Raw genomic sequence first — 23,282 nt, 5'->3', positions numbered from 1 at the left:
AGAGGTGTAAGACACACAATGGGAAAGAATAGGGGATAAGATACACTAAAGGGGGTAAGACATTTAAAAAAGGGGAAAATAAACAAAAGGTGGATTAAGAAGCACACAGGTGAAGATGCTTTGGGGGGGGGGGGGGGCAAAATCATCTTCACCTGTGTACTCAAAAATCCTTGCACCGGCCCTGACCTGAGCTATATTAGCCCAAGAAAATGGGTTTGTACAGCTCTGTGGGTTATGCTGGTGCCTTCTCAATAGACATATGACCTACACTGAATAGAAGAACTCCATCAAAAATTCTTAATATCAGTTTCTTAATATCTTAATATCAATTGTAATTTGCATGTCAGGAAGTATAGTATACTAAAATAGCATGATAGAACAATACTGAGTACCTGAATTACTAAATTCAGTGTGAATTTAAATTACAATGTTATATTTAAATATGTGGTGTCTGTTTCTTTATTAAACCTACTGAACTGGTTTTGCATTGTGCCCAGTCTTTTAATTAATTTACATGTTATGTAAATATTCATTACTGGGATTTGTTTTTACCTCACCTAAATAAAATACTACAGCTTTTAGTTTGCTAGTAAGAAAAATACAATTATTTTTATGTTATATCTTTTGTTAAAAGTTTACAGATAAACAATATAACATGTTTTGTAATGAAAGTTACATCAGAAATTATTGACTTGCCACTATATCTTGCATTTTGATTATTACATTTCATTAAATCTCAATTTGATAAGAATTGACAGGGTAATATCAAATGTCAAAATGCCCGAACTTCAAAAATAGCTTTTCATATTCAGCTATTTCAGTCTAAAATGTTCAATTCTATAATCATTTTTTTATCTTTTGCAATTTCTGTTTTAGTTAATAAACCCCTGTTTTTCTTGAGTCGAGTATGATTTCCTACAGGACTTAAATGCTCACTAAATGCTTACATTTAATTTATAACTTTACTAGACTTGCTAGACTTGTGCACTGTGAAAAAATTTTGTTTTGGTGGAAATTTTTTTTTTTTAATTGCCCATAAGGCAGTTTGGCTCATCCAATGTTCTTTACAGAAATTAAAATGGGAAAGCTAATCAGACAAAACAAAAAGGCGCAAAAATGGGTCAACCAGTGTACTGCAAAATATATACATAATATAAATATATTGCATATATTTGGCAGTATACTGACAGTTGTATTTTGTATCCATTTGGATCACAGATCAAGTGAGAAAAACTAACAAACAGAGGGAAAATAGAGGAGAAGCAGTAAAAATATCTATATTCATATATTTTAAATCTGTAATATTTAAATATAGATTTTTCTATTTTTTTTAATGCTGCCGCTTTTCTCCCTTGATCTGTGAATAAAATAACCTTTTAGGGGCTGCTCCCTAGCTGTGGATCATAATTTGTCCCATCATCCATCTCTTGACATCATGGGTGAAATCATCAAACCAAATAAATTGTGCAATGGATTTTTGATTCGTGATTAGGAATTACACCCTATTCGGCTTCATTTTGGCCAGAAGTTCTGGGAGTCATATCATCACCCATTGGCTCATATTTGGGAAAATTACAGTTCATACCAAAAGAAAAGCCTAAGTCTTAAATGTATACAGGGTAGGCCAGCAAAATACTTAATAGTATATAAAAATAATTGCCTAATTTTTGCCTTGCTGAAGGGCATCAGACAATCCTCCATCAAATTCACAGTGGGTGCAAGGCACTGTGCCTTTTAGGTCTTTCCAGGTTTTAGTCTAACCATTAGACTACCAGGTGTTGGAAAAAGTTGAAAATGGGACTTAGCAGAGAAGACCTCATTCCAGTCTTCTATGGTCCAATCCTTATCATGTTTTGCAAACCACAACATGGCTTGTCTTTGCTTCCTTTTGATGAAAGGCATTTTTTCTAGCTTTGTATGACTACAGTCATACAACTAGGATCCTGTTTTGATCTGTCCTCTCCATGCACTTAACTCCATCGCACATTTCCCATTATTTTTGCAGGTCACTTAATGTTATCCTATGTTTGTTGAGTGATATTTGAATGAGTTGACGGTCATCCCGGTCAGTGGAGAGTCATTTTTGTCCTCTGCCAGTCTATAGCTTTCACCCTAGTGTCTGCTGCTTGACTTTATTCTTATGAACTGCAGTCTTTGAAATTTTAAGGATGGAAGCAACCTGATGCTCCCTGTATCCCTCTGCTTGTAAAGCCAGAATTGAACCCTTTCCTTGCTCACTACCTTTCTTTTCGATTCTCTTGGCATAAACACTAGTTATTTTTAGATATTAATTACTTTTGAGGCACTACTAGCACTATATATGCCATCCAACTTGTCCTATTGCAAGAAGATAAAGCTGCATACAGTGTTTTTATACTTTTCCTCATTAAATAGGAATTGGTACAGGTGATCACCAGATAGCATTCCCTTGAGTTCTTTTTTAAACAATTTTTTCATTTTTTTGGTTGGAGTAACCTTTCAAGTGTTCAGAACGTGACATTTTACTTTTCCAATTAACTTGAATGAAGGAGCATAACCTCCTCACAACTGTATCTGATGAGTAGTGATGTCGCAAACGTAACATTTTCGGTTCGCGAACGGCGAACGCGAACTTCCGCAAACGTTCGCGAACCGGCGAACCGGGTGAACCGCCATAGACTTCAATGGGCAGGCGAATTTTAAAACCCACAGGGACTCTTTCTGGCCACAATAGTGATGGAAAAGTTGTTTTTTCAAGGGGACTAACATCTGGACTGTGGCATGCCGGAGGGGGAACCATGGCAAAACACCCATGGAAAATTACACAGTTGAGTCTGGTTTTAATCCATAAAGGGCATAAATCACCTAACATTCCTAAATCACAATGGATATGGATTGACACCTGACATATGACATATTGACACCTTGACATATGGATTGACACCTGTCCTCAGAGACCCTGATACACACTGACACAGAGCAGAATAGGGACTGTTCCCCCTACATAGGGTCACTTGGCAGATATGGATTGACACCTGTCCACAGGGACCCTGATACACACTGACACAGAGCAGAATAGGGACTGTTCCCCCTACATAAGGTCACTTGGCAGATATGGATTGACACCTGTCCTCAGGGACCCTGATACACACTGACACAGAGCAGAATAGGGACTGTTCCCCCTACATAGGGTCACTTGGTAGATATGGATTGACACCTGTCCTCAGAGACCCTGATACTCACTGACACAGAGCAGAATAGGGACTGTTCCCCCTACATAGGGTCACTTGGCAGATATGGATTGACACCTGTCCTCAGGGACCCTGATACACACTGCCACAGAACAGAATAGGGACTGTTCCTCCTACATAGGGTCACTTGGCAGATATGGATTGACACTAGTCCTCAGGGACCCTGATACACACTGACACAGAACAGAATAGGGACTGTTCCCCCTACATAGGGTCACTTGGCAGATATGGATTGACACCTGTCCTCAGGGACCCTGATACACACTGACAGAGCAGAATAGAGACTGTTCCCCCTACATAGGGTCACTTGGCAAATATGGATTGACACCTGTCCACAGAGACCCTGAGACACACTGACACAGAGCAGAATAGGGACTGTTCCTCCTACATACGGTCACTTGGCAGATATGGATTGACACCTGTACTCAGGGACCCTGATACACACTGACACAGAGCAGAATAGGCACTGTTCCCCCTACATAGGGTCACTTGGCAGATATGGATTGACACCTGTCCTCAGGGACCCTGATACACACTGACACAGAGCAGAATAGGGACTGTTCCTCCTAAATAGGGTCACTTGGCAGTTAAGGATTGACACCTATCCTAAGGAGCCCTGATACACACTGACACAGAGCAGAATAGGGACTGTTCCCCCTACATAGGGTCACTTGGCAGATATGGATTGACACCTGTCCTCAGGGAACCTGATACACACTGACAGAGCAGAATAGGGACTGTTCCCCTACATAGGGTCACTTGGCAGATATGGATTGACACCTGTCCTCAGAGACCCTGATACACACTGACACAGAGCAGAATAGGGACTGTTCCCCCCACATAGGGTCACTTGGCAGATATGGATTGACACCTGTCCTCAGGGACCCTGATACACACTGACACAGAGCAGAATAGGGATTGTTCCTCCTACATAGGGTCACTTGGCAGATATGGATTGACACCTGTCCTCAGGGATCCTGATACACACTGACACAGAGCAGAATAGGGACTGATCACCCTACATAGGGTCACTTGGCAGATAAGGATTGACACCTGTCCTCAGGGACCCTGAGACACACTGACACAGAGCAGAATAGGGACTGTTCCCCCCACATAGGGTCACTTAGCAGATATGGATTGACACATGTCCTCGGGGACCCTGATACACACTGACACAGAGCAGAATAGGGACTGTTCCCCCTACATAGGGTCACTTGGCAGATATGGATTGACACCTGTCCTCAGGGACCCTGATACACACTGACACAGAGCAGAATAGGGACTGTTCCTCCTACATAGGGTCACTTGGCAGATAAGGATTGACACCTATCCTAAGGATCCCTGATACACACTGACACAGAGCAGAATAGGGACTGTTCCCCCTACATAGGGTCACTTGGCAGATATGGATTGACACCTGTCCTCAGGGAACCTGATACACACTGAAACAGAGCAGAATAGGGACTGTTCCCCCTACATAGGGTCACTTGGCAGATATGGATTGACACCTGTCCTCAGGGACCCTGATACACACTGACACAGAGCAGAATAGGGACTGTTCCCCCTACATAGGGTCACTTGGCAGATATGGATTGACACCTGTCCTCAGAGACCCTGATACATACTGACACAGAGCAGAATAGGGACTGTTCCCCCCACATAGGGTCACTTGGCAGATATGGATTGACACCTGTCCTCAGGGACCCTGATACACACTGACACAGAGCAGAATAGGGACTGTTCCCCTTACATAAGGTCACTTGGCAGATATGGATTGACACCTGTCCTCAGGGACCCTGATACACACTGACACAGAGCAGAATAGGGATTGTTCCTCCTACATATGGTCACTTGGCAGATATGGATTGACACCTGTCCTCAGGGACCCTGATACACACTGACACAGAGCAGAATAGGGACTGTTCCCCCTATATAGGGTCACTTTGCAGATATGGATTGAAACCTGTCCTCAGGTACCCTGATACACACTGACACAGAGCAGAATAGGGACTGATCACCTTACATAGGGTCACTTGGCAGATATGGATTGACACCTGTCCTCAGGGACCCTGATACACACTGACACAGAGCAGAATAGGGACTGTTCCCCTTACATAGGGTCACTTGGCAGATATGGATTGACACCTGTCCTCAGGGAACCTGATACACACTGACACAGAGCAGAATAAGGACTGTTCCTCCTACATAGGGTCACTTGGCAGATATGGATTGACACCTGTCCTCAGGGACCCTGATACACACTGACACAGAGCAGAACAGGGACTGATCCCCCTACATAGGGTCACTTGGCAGATATGGATTGAAACCTGTCCTCAGGGACCCTGATACACACTGACACAGAGCAGAATAGGGACTGTTCCCCCTACATAGGGTCACATGGCAGATATGGATTGACACCTGTCCTCAGGGACAACACATGAGTACAACTGGGCATTATTCTAGGGCAAAAGGGAATCACAGCACCATGACCACGACGGCCCCTGCGGGGTGGCCTGCCTCTGCCTGTCTTTTTTTTTTTGATTAGTGGTACTATGCGTGCAAGCTACTGTGAGACCAGATATGAGTGGCAATGTGCATTGGCAGCGGTTGGCAGAGTACACGCTGTAGCCCTGACACACCCGCTTGAAGACAAGTAACTGCTATTCAATCTATAACAGTGAAAAAAGTTTTTTGGTTTTAAATGCACGCTATTGTGACAACAGATATGAGTGGCAATGTGTACTTGCAGAGGTTGGTAGAGTACACGCTGTAGGCCTGACACACCCGCTTGAAGACAAGTAACTGCTATTCAATCTATAACAGTGAAAAAAGTTTTTTGGTTTTAAATGCACGCTATTGTGACACCAGATATCAGTGGCAATGTGCACTTGCAGAGGTTGGCAGAGTACACGCTGTAGGCCTGACACACCCGCTTGAAGACAACTAACTGCTATTCAATCTATAACAGTGAAAAAAGTTTTTAGGTTTTAAATGCACGCTATTGTGACACCAGATATGAGTGGCACTGTGCATTGGCAGAGGTTGGCAGAGTACACGCTGTTGGCCTGACACACGGACGCTTGCAGACAACTGACTGCTTTTCAATCTATTACAGTGAAAAAAAAAGTTTTGGGGTTTTTAAATGCACGCTATTGTGCCACCAGATATGAGTGGCACTGTGCCCTGGCAGAGTACACGCTGTTGGCCTGACACACAGACGCTTGCAGACAACTAACTGCTATTCAATCTATAACAGTGAAAAAAATGTTTTTGTTTTTAAATGCACGCTATTGTGACACCAGATATGAGTGGCACTGTGCACTGGCAGAGGTTGGCAGAGTACACGCTGTAGGCCTGACACACAGACGCTTGCAGACAACTAACTGCTATTCAATCTATTACAGTGAAAACATTTTTTTGTTTTTAAATGAAAGCTATTGTGACCAGATATGAGTGGTGGCACTGGGCAAGTGGGCACAGTATCCACTGTGAGCCTGACACAGAAGCTGGCAGGCAGGCAGGCAACTGCAATTAGATTACACACAAAAAAAGCAGACTGATGTTCTACCCCTAAAAAGGGCTTTTTGGGGTGCTCTCCTTACTGCAGAGATAAGATGAGTCCTTCAGGACTGTAGTGGACACTGAATACACTAGCCTAGCTATACATTTCCCTATCAAATGAGCAGCAGCTACACTTTCCCTCCTCTATCTAAGAATGCAGCTTCAGAATGAATCTAAAATGGATGCTGTACAGGAGGTGGGAGGGTCTGCTGCTGATTGGCTGGAATGTGTCTGCTGACTGTGAGGCACAGGGTCAAAGTTTAGTCAATGATGACGAATGGGGGGCGGATCGAACTGCGCATGTGTTCGCCCGCCGTGGCGAACGTGAACACGCTATGTTCGCTGGGAACTATTCGCCAGCAAACAGTTCGGTACATCACTACTGATGAGGTCTATGTCACTTCCAAGGTGTATACAATACAATAGAAATCTATCTTGACCCTCTAACTTTGAGTTGTAACAATAAAAGTGAAAACCTATATGAAATGTCATGTATTTGTTGGAATCGCTGTCCTGAAACTGTAGGTCATTCCTCTTTCACTATTACCAAAGTGAGAAATTCACCAATGGCATAGTGCACAAATGCCAGAGAAAATCTCCAGAATATTCAAGCAATATCACAATACTCTGAGCATATCTAGCTGTCTGGTTGATACCCCGACCATAGCATCACCAATTCTGTGCAAAAAGATGTCAAGTATTCCAGTATAAATATAATAAACAGTGAGCCGAAATATATAGGTAAACAGATGGCTACTATAAGGTACCCCTTAACAAGAGACATTACGAAATTACTGTTCAAATTAAAAGCAGTAACCAGGCAGCTCTTAGTAACATTCTTTTTAATTCATTCTTTTGTAACATTGTTCTTAGTCTATAATTGTACATTGTCTATTTAAAACAGGGTGTATTGGGGAGTATCAAGTATCATTAGGAGATATTTAAGGGACATGGGACTCGTCATCCGCAATCATTTTTACATTATTCTAGGGGTGTTAGACTTTTCCTGCAGTCTATTAGTGAGCTCAATTAACAGCAATTGCTAGATGACTTCCACCCATAATGATGTGCTTATTTGTTTATTTAAATTATGCTTCCTTGAAGCACATGCTGTGAACATTGCCAAGATTAAATATTTGTTTGGAAATGGAAAACAAGGAAAGAGCAGAGATCCTAATGAAGTGAAGTAAATGACCATAAACAAACTATTTAATAATAGCAGATGAAAGTTGTGAACTTTTCTAAACATAGAAAAACATTGTGCCGAATAGGTAACGGGCTGATATTACAGCTCTGGACTGTCCATGTGGGTGGGATCAGTCTGATATGCAAATGCTATATTGCTTACATGGTTTATTCTTTTCCACATGTGTGCTTTAAATAACACATATCTTTTAATAAATGCTGAAATGTAATTTCATTCACCAGTCATTCAAATTCACCCACCCTGTCACCAGTAACATAACTAGGGGGCGAGTGCAGAAGGCATCTGGATTACACCCGGTGCTGTTACTTAGCCATGTGAAAGGGCAAAATTCTGACTAATTCTGTGCTGCTCCCCATTAACATTATGGTCTGTGGGTTTTGGCTAGAAGCTGCTATATACACACACAGCAGTCTACGCAGGAAGAGCAGCACAGAGTTGTAGTGGGGGAGGGGAGGCTAAAAAGCTTCTTATCCTACCCAGACAGTGGAGATTGACATTCGCACATGAATTGATATTGGGAAGTGGCATAGAAAGAGGCCTGAATTGAGTCAATTGAGTCAATTGAGAATTGAGTCAATTGTTGTTTTGTGGATGAGGAGGGAGCATCTCCTAGCTGCATAGCTGTGTCCCTGAGCTGGGGGTTCCTAGGTGGTGCATGAAAGTAGCCTGAGGTGTGCATGAGCCAAGGATGTAGGTGCTAATGGCCTCTAATTGAAAATGGGTGGGCTTTGTCTGGGGCTAACATTAAGGGTCTTCCACAAAGCTGCATGTTCAGCCAGTGTATCTGTATGTCTGTCAGTGTGTGTATGTGCCTGTTAGTGATGTCCCGAACTGTTCGCTGGCGAATAGTTCCTGGCGAACATTGCTTGTTCGTGTTCGCCACGGATGGCGAACACATGCGCTGTTCGGTCCGCCCCCTATCCGTCATCATTGAGTAAACTTTGACCCTGGCCTGTACCTCACAGTCATCAGACACATTCCAGCCATTCAGCAGCAGACCCTCCCTCCCAGACCCTCCCACCTCCTGGACAGCATCCATTTTACATTCATTGTGAAGCTGCATTCTTAGTGAGAGTAGGGACAGTGTAGCTGCTGCTGATTTGATAGGGAAATTGATAGCTAGGCTAGTGTATTCAGTGTCCACTACAGTCCTGAAGGACTCATCTGATCTCTGCTGTAAGGACAGCACCCCAAAAATCCCTTTTTAGGGCTAGAACATCAGTCTGGTTTTTTTTTGTGTAAAGTAATTGCAGTTGCCTGCCTGCCAGCCAGCATGTGTGTCAGGCTCACAGCATATACTGTGCCCACTTGCCCAGTGCCACCACTCACTCACTGGTGTCACAATAGCTAGCATTTAAACAAAAGAAAAACTTTTTTTAATGTAGTATAATAACAGTCAGTTTCCTTCACTAGTGTGCGTTTCAGGGCCTGCCCAGTGCCACCACTCACTCACTGGTGTCCCAATAGCTTGCATTTAATAAAGAATACACTTTTTGGACTGTAATATAATAGCAGTCAGTTTCCTTCACGAGTGTGCGTTTCAGGGCCTGCCAGGGCACAGTGTCACACCAGTGCCACTCATATCTGTTGTCACAGTAGCTTGCACGCATATTACCACTAATCCCAAAAAAAATGACAGGCAGATGCAGGCCACCCCGCAGGGGCCGTCGTGGTCGTGGTTCTGTGATTCCCTTTTGCCCTAGAATAATGCCCAGTGTTCAGAGGCCACGTACCCTGAACTTGAAAAGTTCTGAGGATATAGTTGACTGGCTAACAAAGGACACCCAATCTTCTACAGCTTCCGCTCGGAACCTCGATGCACCATACTCCTCCAGCTTAGCTTCGGGCACCTCTCAAGTTACCACTCGCCCGCCTGCCGCCGCCACCAACACTAGCACCACAGCCGCTTCACTTGGTATGTCAGAGGAGTTATTTACACATCAGTTGGAAGAAATGAGTGATGCGCAACCAGTCAGACAGCATGCATCGGCACCCGGGGTCAGCAAGACAGCACGCCAATCAACGCATGCTGTTGCCAGCACGAGAATGCCGTCATTGCAGAGCTCAGCAGTGTGGCATTTTTTTTGTGTGTCTGCCTCTGACAACAGCGATGCCATTTGCAACCTGTGCCAAAAGAAAGTCCAACACATGGGAAGTCCAACACCCACCTAGGTACAACTGCTTTGCGAAGGCACATGATCGCACATCAAACGCCTATGGGATCAACACATGAGTACAAGCAGCACACAAACTCAAAGCCGCCATCCTCCTCCTGGTCCAGCATCTTCAGCCACGTTAACCACTGCTGTCCTCCTTGCCCCCTCTCAACCATCCGCCCCTCCGTCTATCGTCTTGAGCAATTCCTGCTCATCTGCCCACAGTCAGGTGTCTGTCAAAGACATGTTTGAGCGTAAGAAGCCAATGTCACAAAGTCACCCCCTTGCCCTGCGTCTGACAGCTGGCTTGACTGAACTCTTAGCCCACCAGCTTTTACCATACAAGCTGGTGGAGTCTGAGGCGTTCAAAAAATTTGTAGCTATTGGGACACCGCAGTGGAAGGTACCCGTACGAAATTTCTTTTCACAAAAGGCAATCCCCAACCTGTACTCGATTGTGCAAAAGGAAGTAATGTCTGGCACACAGTGTTGGAGCAAGGGTCCATCTGACCACTGATACCTGGTCTGCAAAGCATGGTCAGGGCAGGTATTTCACCTACACTGCGCATTGGGTAAACCTGCTGACGGCTGCCAAGCATGGAATGCGTGGCTCTGCAGAGGAATTGGTGACACCGCCACGACTTGCAGGCAGGCCTGCTGCCACCTTCTCTACTCCTCCTACTCCATCCTCTTCCATAACCTCCTCGGCTGAGTCCTCTTCTGCTGCTGCGTCTTGCTCCACATCAACGGCACCCCCCTGCTCCCCAGGTACTGTTCCACATCCCGGATACGGCAGTGTCACGCTGTCTTGGGGTTGACTTGCCTGAAAGCAGAGAGTCACACTGGACCAGCACTCCTGTCCGCCCTGAACGCACAGGTGGATCAGTGGCTGACTCCGCACCAACTGGAGATCGGCAAAGTGGTTTGTGACAATGGAAGAAATTTGTTGGCGGCATTGCATTTGGGCAAGTTGACACATGTGCCGTGCATAGCACATGTGTGTAATCTGATCGTACAACGCTTTGTGCATAAGTACCCAGGCTTACAGGACGTCCTTAAGAAGGCCAGGAAGGTGTGTGGCCATTTCAGGCGTTCCTACACGGCCATGGCACACATTTCCGATATCCAGTGGCGAAACAACATGCCAGTGAGGCGCTTGATTTGCGACAGCCCGACACGTTGGAATTCAACACTCCTATTGTTCGACCACCTGCTCCAACAAGAAAAAGCCGTTAACGAGTATTTGTAGGACCGGGGTGCTAGGACAGCCTCTGCGGAGCTGGGAATTTTTTTGCCACGTTACTGGACGCTCATGCGCAATGCCTGTAGGCTCATGCGTCCTTTTGAGGAGGTGACAAACCTAGTCAGTCACACCGAAGGCACCATCAGCGACATCATACTATTTGTTTTCTTCCTGGAGCGTGCCCTGCGAAGAATGCTGGATTAGGCCGTAGATGAGCATGAAGAGGAAAACGCTTCCTCTTCACCATCACCACCAGAAACAGCCTTATCAGCATCGCTTGCTGGACCTGCGGCAACGCTGGAAGAGGATTGTGAGGAAGAGGAGTCAGAGGAGGAATGTGGCTTTGAGGAGGAGGAGGAAGACCAACCACAACAGGCATCCCAGGGTGCTCGTTGTCACCTATCTGGTACGTGTGGGGTTGTACGTGGCTGGAGGGAAGAACATACCTTCAGAGAGATCACTGAGGACGAGGAACAGGACATAAGTAGCTCGGCATCCAACCTTGTGCAAAAGGGGTCTTTCATGCTGTCGTGCCTGTTGAGGGACCCTGGCTGAAGGAGAACGACCAGTACTGGGTGTCCACGCTACTAGACCCCCCGTATAAGCAGAAAGTACCTGAAATGTTACCGAATTATGGCAAGTCGGAAAAGATGCAGCAGTTCCAAAATCAATTAAAAAGTATGCTTTACACAGAGTATAAGGGTGATGTCATAGCACAACGGGAATCTAACAGGGGAAGAGGTGAAAGTAATCCTCCCACGACCACGCCGGCAAGGACAGGACGCTTTACAGACGTGTTGTTGATAGAGGACATGCGGAGCTTTTTAAGTCCTACGCATCGCCACAGCCCTTTGGGGTCCACTCTCAGAGAACGACTCGACCGACAAGTAGCAGACTACCTCGTCTTAACTGCAGATATCGACACTCTGAGGAGCGATGAATCCCTTGACTACTGGGTGTGCAGGCTTGACCTGTGGCCTGAGCTATCCCAATTTGCGATAGAACTTCTGGCATGCCCCGCTTCAAGTGTCCTGTCAGAAAGGACCTTCAGTGCAGCAGGAGGTATTGTCACTGAGAAGAGAAGTAGCCTAGGTCAAAAAAGTCTAGATTACCTCACCTTTATTAAGATGAATGAGGGATGGATCCCGAAGGGACTGACAGTGGGTGATACATTCGACTAAAAAAGGCCTGATGAGGGGGACTACTTAACACACCACTCCTATCTGGTGGCACATTAGATTGCACGCGCAGTGCCCCAAATTTGAAGTAGGAGGACCGACCAAGCATTTTTTTCCATCTCCCGCTTCCTAAAATCGATGCCTTATATACACGTCCCCTGATAGGGGGCGTAACAGGGATTAAACTGATAGTAATAGTACTACTTAACACACCTTATAATCATGCAGAGAGAGGCAATGCAGAGAGAGGAATCTGAAGAAGAGGAGGAATGTGGCTTTGAGGAGGTGGAAGACCAAACACAGCAGGCGTCACAGGGGCCTTGTTGTCACCTTTCGGGGACCCTTGGTGTTGTACATGGCTGGGTGGAGAAAGAGACCTTCAATTACATCAGTGAGGACAAGGAACGGGACATGGCTAGCTTGGTATCCAACCTTGTGCAAATGGGGAGTTTGCGGTTGTGCAAATGGACTGTTTGCGGTTGTTTGCGGTGCGTTAAATGGGGAGTTTGGTCTGTCACTGTGAAGCGGGCGTAACCCTTACACTACCTGATCGATACAACATCATACCTGATGTTTTAAAGCAGGTTATTCCAAACAATTTAGGAATGTTAGGTCATTTATGCCCTTTATGGATTAAAACCAGACTCTGCATCAACTATGTAATTTTCCATGGGAGTTTTGCCATGGATCCCCCTCCGGCATGCCACAGTCCAGGTGTTAGTCTCCTTGAAACAACTTTTCCATCACTATTGTGGCCAGAAAGAGTCCCTGTGGGTTTTAAAAGTCGCCTGCCCATTGAAGTCTATGGCGGTTCACCCGGTTCGCGAACATTTGCGGAAGTTGGCGTTCGCCGTTCGCAAACCTAAAATTTTATGTTCGCGACATCACTAGTGTCTGTATGTCTGTATGTCTGTCAGTGTGTGCCGGTGCATATGTATATCTGTCAGTGTGTGTCTGTGTGTCAGTGTCTGCGTGTTTATCTGTCTATCTTTCAGTGTGTGTGTATCTGCATGTCTGTCAATGTGTGTGTCTGTGTATCTGTATGTCTCTCAGTGTGTGTGTATGTCTGTCCGTGTCAGTGTGTGCGTGTGTGTTTTGATATAGATCCAATGTGATCTTTGGTATTTTCAAGGGAGCCCAAATTGTTATTTCAAGTGCACTTGGAGGAGCGTGAATTCAGACACCAGACACCAGTTGGAATTCAAAATAAGCCTCTGTCTTTTATTTTTCAGTATGTGTTTTCTGTACATTAAAAAGCAAGTCTTACATGCAAATACTTGTAGGACAATAGTAGGAAGGGAGTAAAAGGAGTACAGATAAGACATAGGAATGAACGTAATGTACATATAACAGATAAGTTCAGAGAAAGAGAAAGACTGATTTAGGAGAGACAGCTCAGGTGGGGGCTATCTTCTCCCGGAACTAGACATATATGGTCTTAAGTGTCGTTTTAAGCATTAAGCATTTCCTGAGTCCAAGTTAGCCAATTTTAATATAGGATATCTAATATGACACTGTAACAGAACCCCTGTTATTACCTGGAACCCCAGACTAAACCGTGTTCAAAAGCCCCCTTTTACAGACTCTTCTGTATTTGCTTTAAGCAGCTAAGAAAAGACCATTCATCTAAAATCATTCACATAAAATGAATGATCATGTATTTGGCCAAAACCCGCTCGTATACCGAATCTTTTGTCGAACGACTGACCACCCAGAGCAGGAGTGTGGCACCAATTAACCTCCCTGACCTGTAATAACCGCAAACACCTCACCGTTCTGAAGGATCAACAGGGAGGTCGGCGTTTGCCTGTGCGAACACGTGGCAAACACGTGGCGGCAGCCATTTTGTCTAGTCGAACGCACACAGCGGTGTGTTTCCACGAACACCGCTAAAACTTCCACCTTCCGTGTGTTCGACTAGAATCATACGAATAAGCGCTATTTCGGTAGCATAATCATATGAACAGGATGTATTCATTGATAGTAGACACGAACAGTATTGTTTGTGCAATTTCTACTTTGTGAAGGGAAAAAGAGACCGACCGCACAGACTGAATCTTTGGAACTGCTTTGGGCAGGAAAATGTGCGTGCGGTCGGTCACATCCACATTTAATATAACTACCGAACCACCGGTCCGATTAGACTCAATTTTGGATATATTGTTCCCCTGACTATGCTGTTTAATAAAATGCAGCTCTTGTTAAAATTGTATGTGTAGTTTTAAAGTTACAGAAAGTGTGTAAAAGTATATTTTTTTCGCTTGGAGATAATTGAGCTGATATAACAATGAACTCAATTATCTCCCAAGCAGAGGGGAGGAATGTACAGTGATGAATGGGTGTGTTTTTACTGTAAATCTGTAACTGATTGGCTGCTGTGTTTTCATCTTCAGTGCCCCACAGAGTACACATGGGTGGTAACCTTGCTGTGAAATATGTATAAAAGAAACAGCTTGTGTGGTCATTAAAACAGTTCTGCTTAACCCTTCAAAACGTAGCCTTGTCTCGTTATTGAAATGGAACTTGCTACAGCTTAATCACTAGCTCTTTTAAGAGCTCTGCTTCTCCCTCTACTCGGATCCAGCGGATGGGATATCGTAACTACCCTGCAGCACAGCCTCTTGCTGGGAAAAAGGACATCTCCAATGGCAGATACCCCTCTACAACCAGGGTAGTCGTTACAGACACCTATAAGCTTGAACCTTGGAATCAAAGTAAATTATTTAATAGTATCTGTGTCACCACTTCCTTTGGCATCATGGGCATTGGGAGTTGGTAGGTAGAAATAAAAGCCAGGGTTCTAAGGTTAGATTTCTTGTGGCCCCTCCAGGGCCATCTTTAAAGGGGGGCAAAAGGGGCAGCTGCCCCGGGCCCAGTTACTCCAAACCCAGTGGACTGCAGCACTTGATGTAATCAGGGGCCTTCAGCCTTTTAAGAGTGCTCCGGCCTGGGCCCCTTTCATGTTGCCTGCTGGGAGGAAGTGAGGTGAGATCACTTCCTCCCCAGTAACACAGAGTGCCACTGGGGAGGTGGAGGAGGCATACACTGGAGAGGAAAGGGACTGAGGAAGTCAGACTCCCATCAGCCTTGCACATCCAGCTCCCACTGGACCCCAGGGAAGCCAACCTTCTGTACCCAAAAGGTAAGGAGAAAAGAGGGTGGCTAAAATATGATGTAAATTGATATATCTGTGTGTACCTGGGTCTGAGTCAGTGCATCTGGCTATATGTGTGTGTTTATCTGGCTGTGTGTGTGTGTTCATCTGGCTATGTGTGTGTGTGTGTATCTGAGTGTGTATCTGGCTGTATGTGTGTGTACCTAGCTGTGTGTGTACCTGGCTATGGTGTGTATATCTGGCTGTGTATCTAGCATCTCTCTGTGTTTGTGTAAGTATGTGTATCTGGATATGTGTATCTGGCTATATGTGTCTTCGTGTCTGTGTATGTACATATGTGTGTATGTGTATTTGTATGAATGTATACCTGTGTATGTATCAAAAAATAAAGTGATAATGGCTCCGATTCAGAGGTCAGGTGAAGTGGCCAATGAATCAGTGCCAGATTGCCTTCAAAATTACTCTCCCAACATAGGGAATAACCCTCAGATAATAATAAAATAGAGAAAAGAGGAAGGGCCAAAACAAGCCCAAATGGAGAGTAATGAGGGAAGGGAAGTCCCTACCTTTTAATAATCCTAAAGGGAAACACAAAATAATGGCATTGGAACAAGATATACTCATTTTAGGTATATGTGGTCCTGCCTCTTTGGTCATATAAGGACCAACAAACATACCTATTTACACTGATGATTTATGTCCCCTTATAACATTGGGGCAACATACAGTAAAATATGGGGTTCTCTCCTTTTCATTGTTGCCATTATTAGGGACTAAATCCTGCTCCCTCGTTATGCAGGATTCCATACTCATCATTATGGTTTGCATTATAAATGGACCCTTCAATATTGCCGTTCATGTCTCCGCATAACATAGAGACATTTTACATTAAGAACGGGTCCTTGCCTGGAATCCTGTGGGACCGTGCCCGTTCTCGCCTCTCTAAGGGGGGCGGATACTTTCTCCGCAATAGTGGGCGGATGTACATCCCCGCCCATGCTTGTGATTGGCCGGGGGGCGTGTTTAGAGACACGCTCGTACACATACACCACCTAGGACACTGCCTCCCGGTCCGCGTCATATGACGCGGCCAACGGGGAGGAGTGTCGGATGACGCCCACACATACTCCCCACCTAGGACACTGCCTCCCGGTCCGCGTCATATGACGCGACCAGTGGGGAGGAGTGTCGGATGACGCACGTACTCACGTGACCGCACACAGCCGGCACCAACTAAGCTGATATGTTAAGGTATTTAAACGGATTTAGGGGACACCACAAGTTTACTGCTCCTGACGACGGCGTGCTGTAACGCCGAAACGCGCGTCGAGCTAGCCTCTTTATTTATTTAATCACTCTGCACTTTATAGGTAGCACCAATGATTTTTGTTTAATGTAACTCAAGTTATTGAGATAGGCAGGGACTGGGTAGGGACTTGGAACTTGGTAGGCACAAGTGGATTATCCACTGTGCTGAGGTATTCAGGGACAGTCTACTCACTATAGGAGTCTTTGCTTTGGACTCAGCACCCTTGGGGGTTTAGTGGGGATTTTTTCCTTACAGAGCTGTTTTCCCTTTTTTTAGCCCTATTTTTCCAAGTCCTCTCTACTACTCTGTGTTAAGTTACTGTGAGTCTCTTTATCCGGATGGGGGACTCTCCGAAATAGGACAAAGACTAGCTTGTCTCCTTGTTCAGTGAGCAGCTGTCTTAGTATTATCCCCCCAGGATTGGTCCAGTACTACTCCCCTGCCTACCTATTTTATTTATTTTGTGTTTCCCTTTAGGATTATTAAAAGGTAGGGACTTCCCTTCCCTCATTACTCTCCATTTGGGCTTGTTTGGCCCTTCCTCTTTTCTCTACCTGTGTATGTATACTTGTGTGTCAAAGTGTATGTGTATCTGCATGTGTGTTTCTGAGCGTGTGTGTGTATATATATATATATATATATATATATATATATATATATATATGTGTGTGTGTGTCAGTATAAGTGTGTATCTATGCGTGTGGCAATGTATTCATCCCAGCATTCCAATGCCAACACTGCACACATATACGCCAACACTGCACACAAATACACCCTTGTGTTCTAACAACATTGCACACAAATACACCACTGCATGTGTGTCTGTGTTCCTGTGTGTATCTCAGTGTTTGTGTAAGTGTGCATCTGTGTGTATGTGGCCCAGCATTCCAACACCAACACTGCACACAAATACACCCCTGCATGTAAACCTGTGAGTCTGTGTGTATCTGAGTGTGTGTACATATCCACAGACATGTGTTTCTCACAGTGTGTTTCTCTGTGTGTGGATGTGACCGTGTGTATCTCTGTGTGTGGATGTGTCAGTGTGTGTATCTGTGTGTGTGCACCAGTGTCTGTATCGAAGTGTGTATCTCTGTGTGTGGATGTGTCAAAGTGTGTATCTGAGTGTGTGTGTTTATGTCTGTATCTGCGTGCCAATATGTATGTATATCTGTATTAGTATGTATGCGCATACATCCAGGCAATGAAACACACCGCTGCAAACACAATCATTACATACAAACACACCCCTGAATACAAATTCCAAAATTGTAAACAAACACACATTTCACTAACCAATACTACACACAAATGTACATCTGCATTTAAAAGGCAACACTACATCCAAACACACCCCTGCATGCAATTACAAATGTTACATACAAACACACCCTTTTATTAAAACACTAAAATTATATACAAACACCAACTGCTTTAAAAGCCAACACTACATACAAACACACACCCCTGCATTCAAAGGCAAACACTACACACAAGTACACCGCTGCATTCCAATGGTAACAGTACATACAAATACACCCCTACATGCACACATATATTCTATACAAAAACATGCTTACATTCAAATTCACAAACACTGCTCGCTCACAAATACAACTCTACAAGAATGGCCAACTGGCATAGCATCGTGGAAGTTGTACGGCAGATGGGTATCTACCTTTTCTCCACTTTTGTGCTATAAGGGAGACCCCCCAGAAAATTCTTGCACCACAGCCCCTCTCTACATTAGTTCCATCAGTAGGTTGAAGTGGAGGCCGTGATTGCATGCCAGGGAGCTGGAGGTTGGGAAGTAGTAGTTCTGAGTAGCAATTTCAGGAATGACAACAAAGACTATAGATGTCTGGAAATATTTCCATAAACAATGCATGAGAATGGCATTATCTGTAGAACATTTCATACACGGATCAGAGAGAGATCCATGTAAAAGCCTTGTCTGCATCACAGCTCACTATTTGTTCAGAAGAGCCAACAGAAGTTCCTAAGTAGGAAAATGTGGCTCTCTGGAGTGGCATCAGGCAAACCCCAGGTAAGAAGTCAAACTGTTCAAAAATGGTTTCACAAGTTATGTGTTTGCATCAGGGTACTCCTGGCACCACAAACACTACAACAAGGGGGGAGGGGCCGGACCGCCATGCTGAACAGTCGCAAAATAGAGTGGCTCCTGCAATCTCTCCCAGTTTTTAGCACAAAAAACGACTTAATACCTACCTGACAGCAGCGACCCAGTGCGAGAAGCCACCCTGGTTCCGAGGAGAGGCTTGCTGCAAAGTTCTAGTCCCTTGGAGGGGCGCTCTCCGTCACCCACGATGGGGACCGCTCGGGCGGTGAGTGGAGTGGACGGCCGCTGCCCTGCTATCCTGCCCACCAGCGGTATGAGCAAAGCACAAGGCTAGGTGAGGGTGATCCAGGTCCCCACCCTAACCCTGCCAGCATGCAGCAACATCAGCACTCCAGGCTGTAGCATGGAGGCCCCAAACCTTGAAGGCCACAATCAAAATGGTGGAGACCACATGTCGAGTCACCCGTGATAGACGGAAGACGGACGCACTCACCTCACAGTGGCAGCAGGCCGGCACGAGCCACATGGGAACCGGCGGGCACCTGCAAAGACTCACTCAGAGCCAAGCAAAACTGGCAGAGAAGCCGGAGCCACCCTAACGCAAACAGCACCACAAGCAACCGATGGAGGTCGACACCTGCAAGCTACCGCCTAAACACCACCAAATGCCCAACTCAAAGAGGAGACAGTGCTCCAGCGACATAGCTCCACATACTGAACCTCTATGATCACCGCGCAGGACACACCTGGACAACAACGAGGCTAATGGGACTTACCTCCCACCCGAGACAGGCACTTGACGGGACCGCAAGTACACCACTAGGGGACTCTCACTACGACTAACACGGCGGTCCCCGGGCTCCTGCCCTTCTACCATTAATTTGTTACCCAATCGGGTCTCCTGGCACAAAACCATTGACTAACATCTTGCTGGAATGGGGGTCACCCGGGGTGGAAAGACTCAAAGTGCATTCACACATGTTTGATGCTTTCTCTTTTTTTAATTTTTTATTTAGTGTTGCCTCCAAGCTACCGAGAACTTAGTTTAAGTTAGACATGCCATGCAGCAGCTTATTCTTTACTCACTCAGAGCAGAGATATACTCCACCTTTCTTTAATCGGCCCAGCATGTACCTAACTGTATATCCTCACTCACACTTAGCACAGAGGCAGTATAGACAGATACTTAGAATAAACCACTTCACCTCTCCGCTGATTATTCTCTGTTAACTCAGGCAACTGAACAGGCATAGATGTTGTCTCTCACTGTTCCCAAACCTGATGTACCGGTATATGTATAGGTACCTGTGGAGTGTTACACTCATCTTGTTAAACTCTTATAAGTTTGCTTAGCTAACCAGTAAGCTTGGCATGTATTGCTTGCATGTTCATGTATTTCACGCTTAACTACACGAAGGTATGGCAGACCCATCATGAGAGGCAATAGCGGTTAAACGAACCATACTACTTACTCCAGCCACCACAAAATGCTTACGTATCTCAGACAACATGGCAGTAAGTGCTTGTAACTAAATGGCCACTAAACATACCCTATATGCAATCTGATAGAATGTTCCTGTTATGAATCTGTTAATATATAAAAATGTGCTCGTTACCCTACTGCTCCTAATGTAATGCTGGACAAAATGCTCGAGGATTGCTGTTAGGGCACCAAGAGCCTGTATGTACTAATCACCATGCACACCAAAATAAAGAATTAAAAAAAAAAACTACAACAAGCTGTATAGGTTATGGCCACTGGAGTACATACCGCGGTCGCAGGGGTTGCAGCTGCGACCAGGCCCGGTCCACCAGGGGGCCCAGAAACCCTGTGACCCGGGTATGTACACCAGTTTGCCAGCCTTTTCTCCTGGGGGGGCCCAGGAGCTGGCCACCACAGGCCCCCCCGAGCCTGCCAGCGGTGTCACCGGGCAGGCAGGCGGGCAAACGGGTGTGTGAGGGAGCATTCTCCCCTGAGCGCTCTCTGCCCAGCTCCCTTGCGTGCACCGCAGTGATGCCGGAGCCGGAATATGACATCACTCCGGCTCTGGCATCAGTAAATGTCGAGCAAGGGAGCTGAACAGGAGGGTCAGTGCTCCCTCGCCGCCTGCATGACCGGCCGCCCAGCAGCCCCACTGAACCCCAGGGAAATCTGGAATCCCCTCAGCACTCCCAAAGTCTGGGGGATTAAATAAATAAAAAAATGTGAGTGTGTATGTGTGTTAGTGTGTGTGTGTTTTTGTGTGTCAGGGTTATTTGTGTGTTTTACTGTGTGTGTGTGTGTGTGTGTGTGTGTGTGTGTGTGTGTTACTGAGTGTGTTGTGTGTTAGTTTGTGTGTGTCTGTTATTGAGTGTGTGTGTGTTAGTTTGTGTGTGTCTGTTATTGAGTGTGTATGCTAGTGAGTGTCAGTGTGTGTTTGTGTTAGTTTGTGTGTCAGTGAGTGTGTGTCTGTTACTGAGTGTGTTAGTTTGTGTGTGTATGTTAGTGTGTGTCTATTAGTGAATCTGTTTGGTGTCTGTTAGTGAGTGTGTGTTTGTCAGAGTGTATGTTTTGTAAGTGAGTGTGCATGTGTGTCTGTCAGTGAGTGTGTATGCATGTCTGTCACTGAGTGTGTGTCTGTCAGTAAATGTGTGTGTCTGTTAGCTAGTGTGTATGCGTCTGTTCGTGAGAGTGTGTGTGTTTAAAACCCCTTCAGCACTTACCTTTCTCCAGCGCCGGGCTCCCTTGGTGCTGGGGATCTCTCCGCCCCGATCCGCCTCTCAGCTCCGAATGCACATGCGCGGCAAGAGACGCGCACACATTCAAACTGCCCATAGGAAAGCATTACTCAATGCTTTCCTATGGATGTCCAGCGTCTTCTCACTGTGATTTTCACAGTGAGAATCGCTGAAGCGCCTCTAGCGGCTGCCAGTGAGACACCTACTAGAGGCTGGATTAACCCTCAGTGAAACATAGCAGTTTCTACGAAACTGCTATGTTTTCAGCTGCAGGGTTAAAACTAGAGGGACCTGGCACCCAGACCACTTCAATGAGCTGAAGTGATCTGAGTGCCTATAGTGGTCCTTTAAATGTATGCGTATCTGCATGCACTGGCATACATACCGCGGTCGCAGCCCTGCGACCTGGTGCCCGCCGCCATGTGTTGTGGCCCTGGTACACGCAGAGTAAGCGCGGGGGAGTCCACAGATCAATTTTCGCAACTGGGCCCCATGGATCGAGTGTACGCCACTGGTTATGGTGCTAGGAGTGTTCCTTTAAAAGTTTTAAGCCAATGGACATATACAAAATGACTGCAACCAGTAGGTCTAAGAAGTAGACTTCTATTTTCTAAAAGTCATATCTATTTTTTAATTTAACCATAGAAAATATTTTGCTATGACAATACATCAAAAATGCTTTTGATTGTAATAATTCCTTCAAGCTATCACTTAATCCTACAATATGAATTTCCCTATCAAATTCCAGGATTAATGTTTCTGAATGTTTATTACACAGCACCCTCTCAAGGAAATCTGAGGAATTGCATAGCCAAATTAACTGCTCTAAAATACTCAGGATACTGGAGGGGCAAGAGTAAGGATAGTTATAGATGTGTAAAAGTACTTTGAATGAATTACCTACATCTTATACATAGTACTTTCATTTTAGGGGACCAAAATAGTTTGGACATATAATTTCTCAGCTTTTCCTTTTCCAGCCTGGCATTGCATCATAAAAGGACTCACAAATGGTGTAATTGGCAATATATCTGTGGACATTTGTTTGGAGTCTGTTGCTTACGCTTCTCATGATAAATCAGAAGTGATAGGTAGCAGAGATAAAACATACAGATCAGCCACAACATTAAAACCACCTGCCCAATATTTTGGTCTACCTCATGCTGCCAAAGCAGCTCTGATGTGTCCAGGCATGGACTCCACAAGACCTCTGAGCATGTGGTATCTGGCACATTAGCAGCAGATCCTTTAAGTCCTGCAAGTGGTGAGGTGGATCAGATGTGTTGTAACATCCACATAAATGCCAGGACCCAAGGTTTCCCACTAGGACATTGCCCAGAGCAAGACACTGCCTCTGTCAAGCTGCCTTCATCCTATAGTGCATACTGCTGCCATCTCTTCACCAGGTAAATGATGCATAATCACCGGGCCATCCAACCGATCGAAAAGAAAAAATGATTCATCAGACCAGGAAACCTTTTTCCA

The sequence above is a fragment of the Pelobates fuscus genome, chromosome 5 (genome assembly GCF_036172605.1).
Source record: "Pelobates fuscus isolate aPelFus1 chromosome 5, aPelFus1.pri, whole genome shotgun sequence".
NCBI classification, from domain to species: Eukaryota; Metazoa; Chordata; class Amphibia; order Anura; family Pelobatidae; genus Pelobates; species Pelobates fuscus.
Note: the sequence above shows the minus strand (reverse complement) of the source record.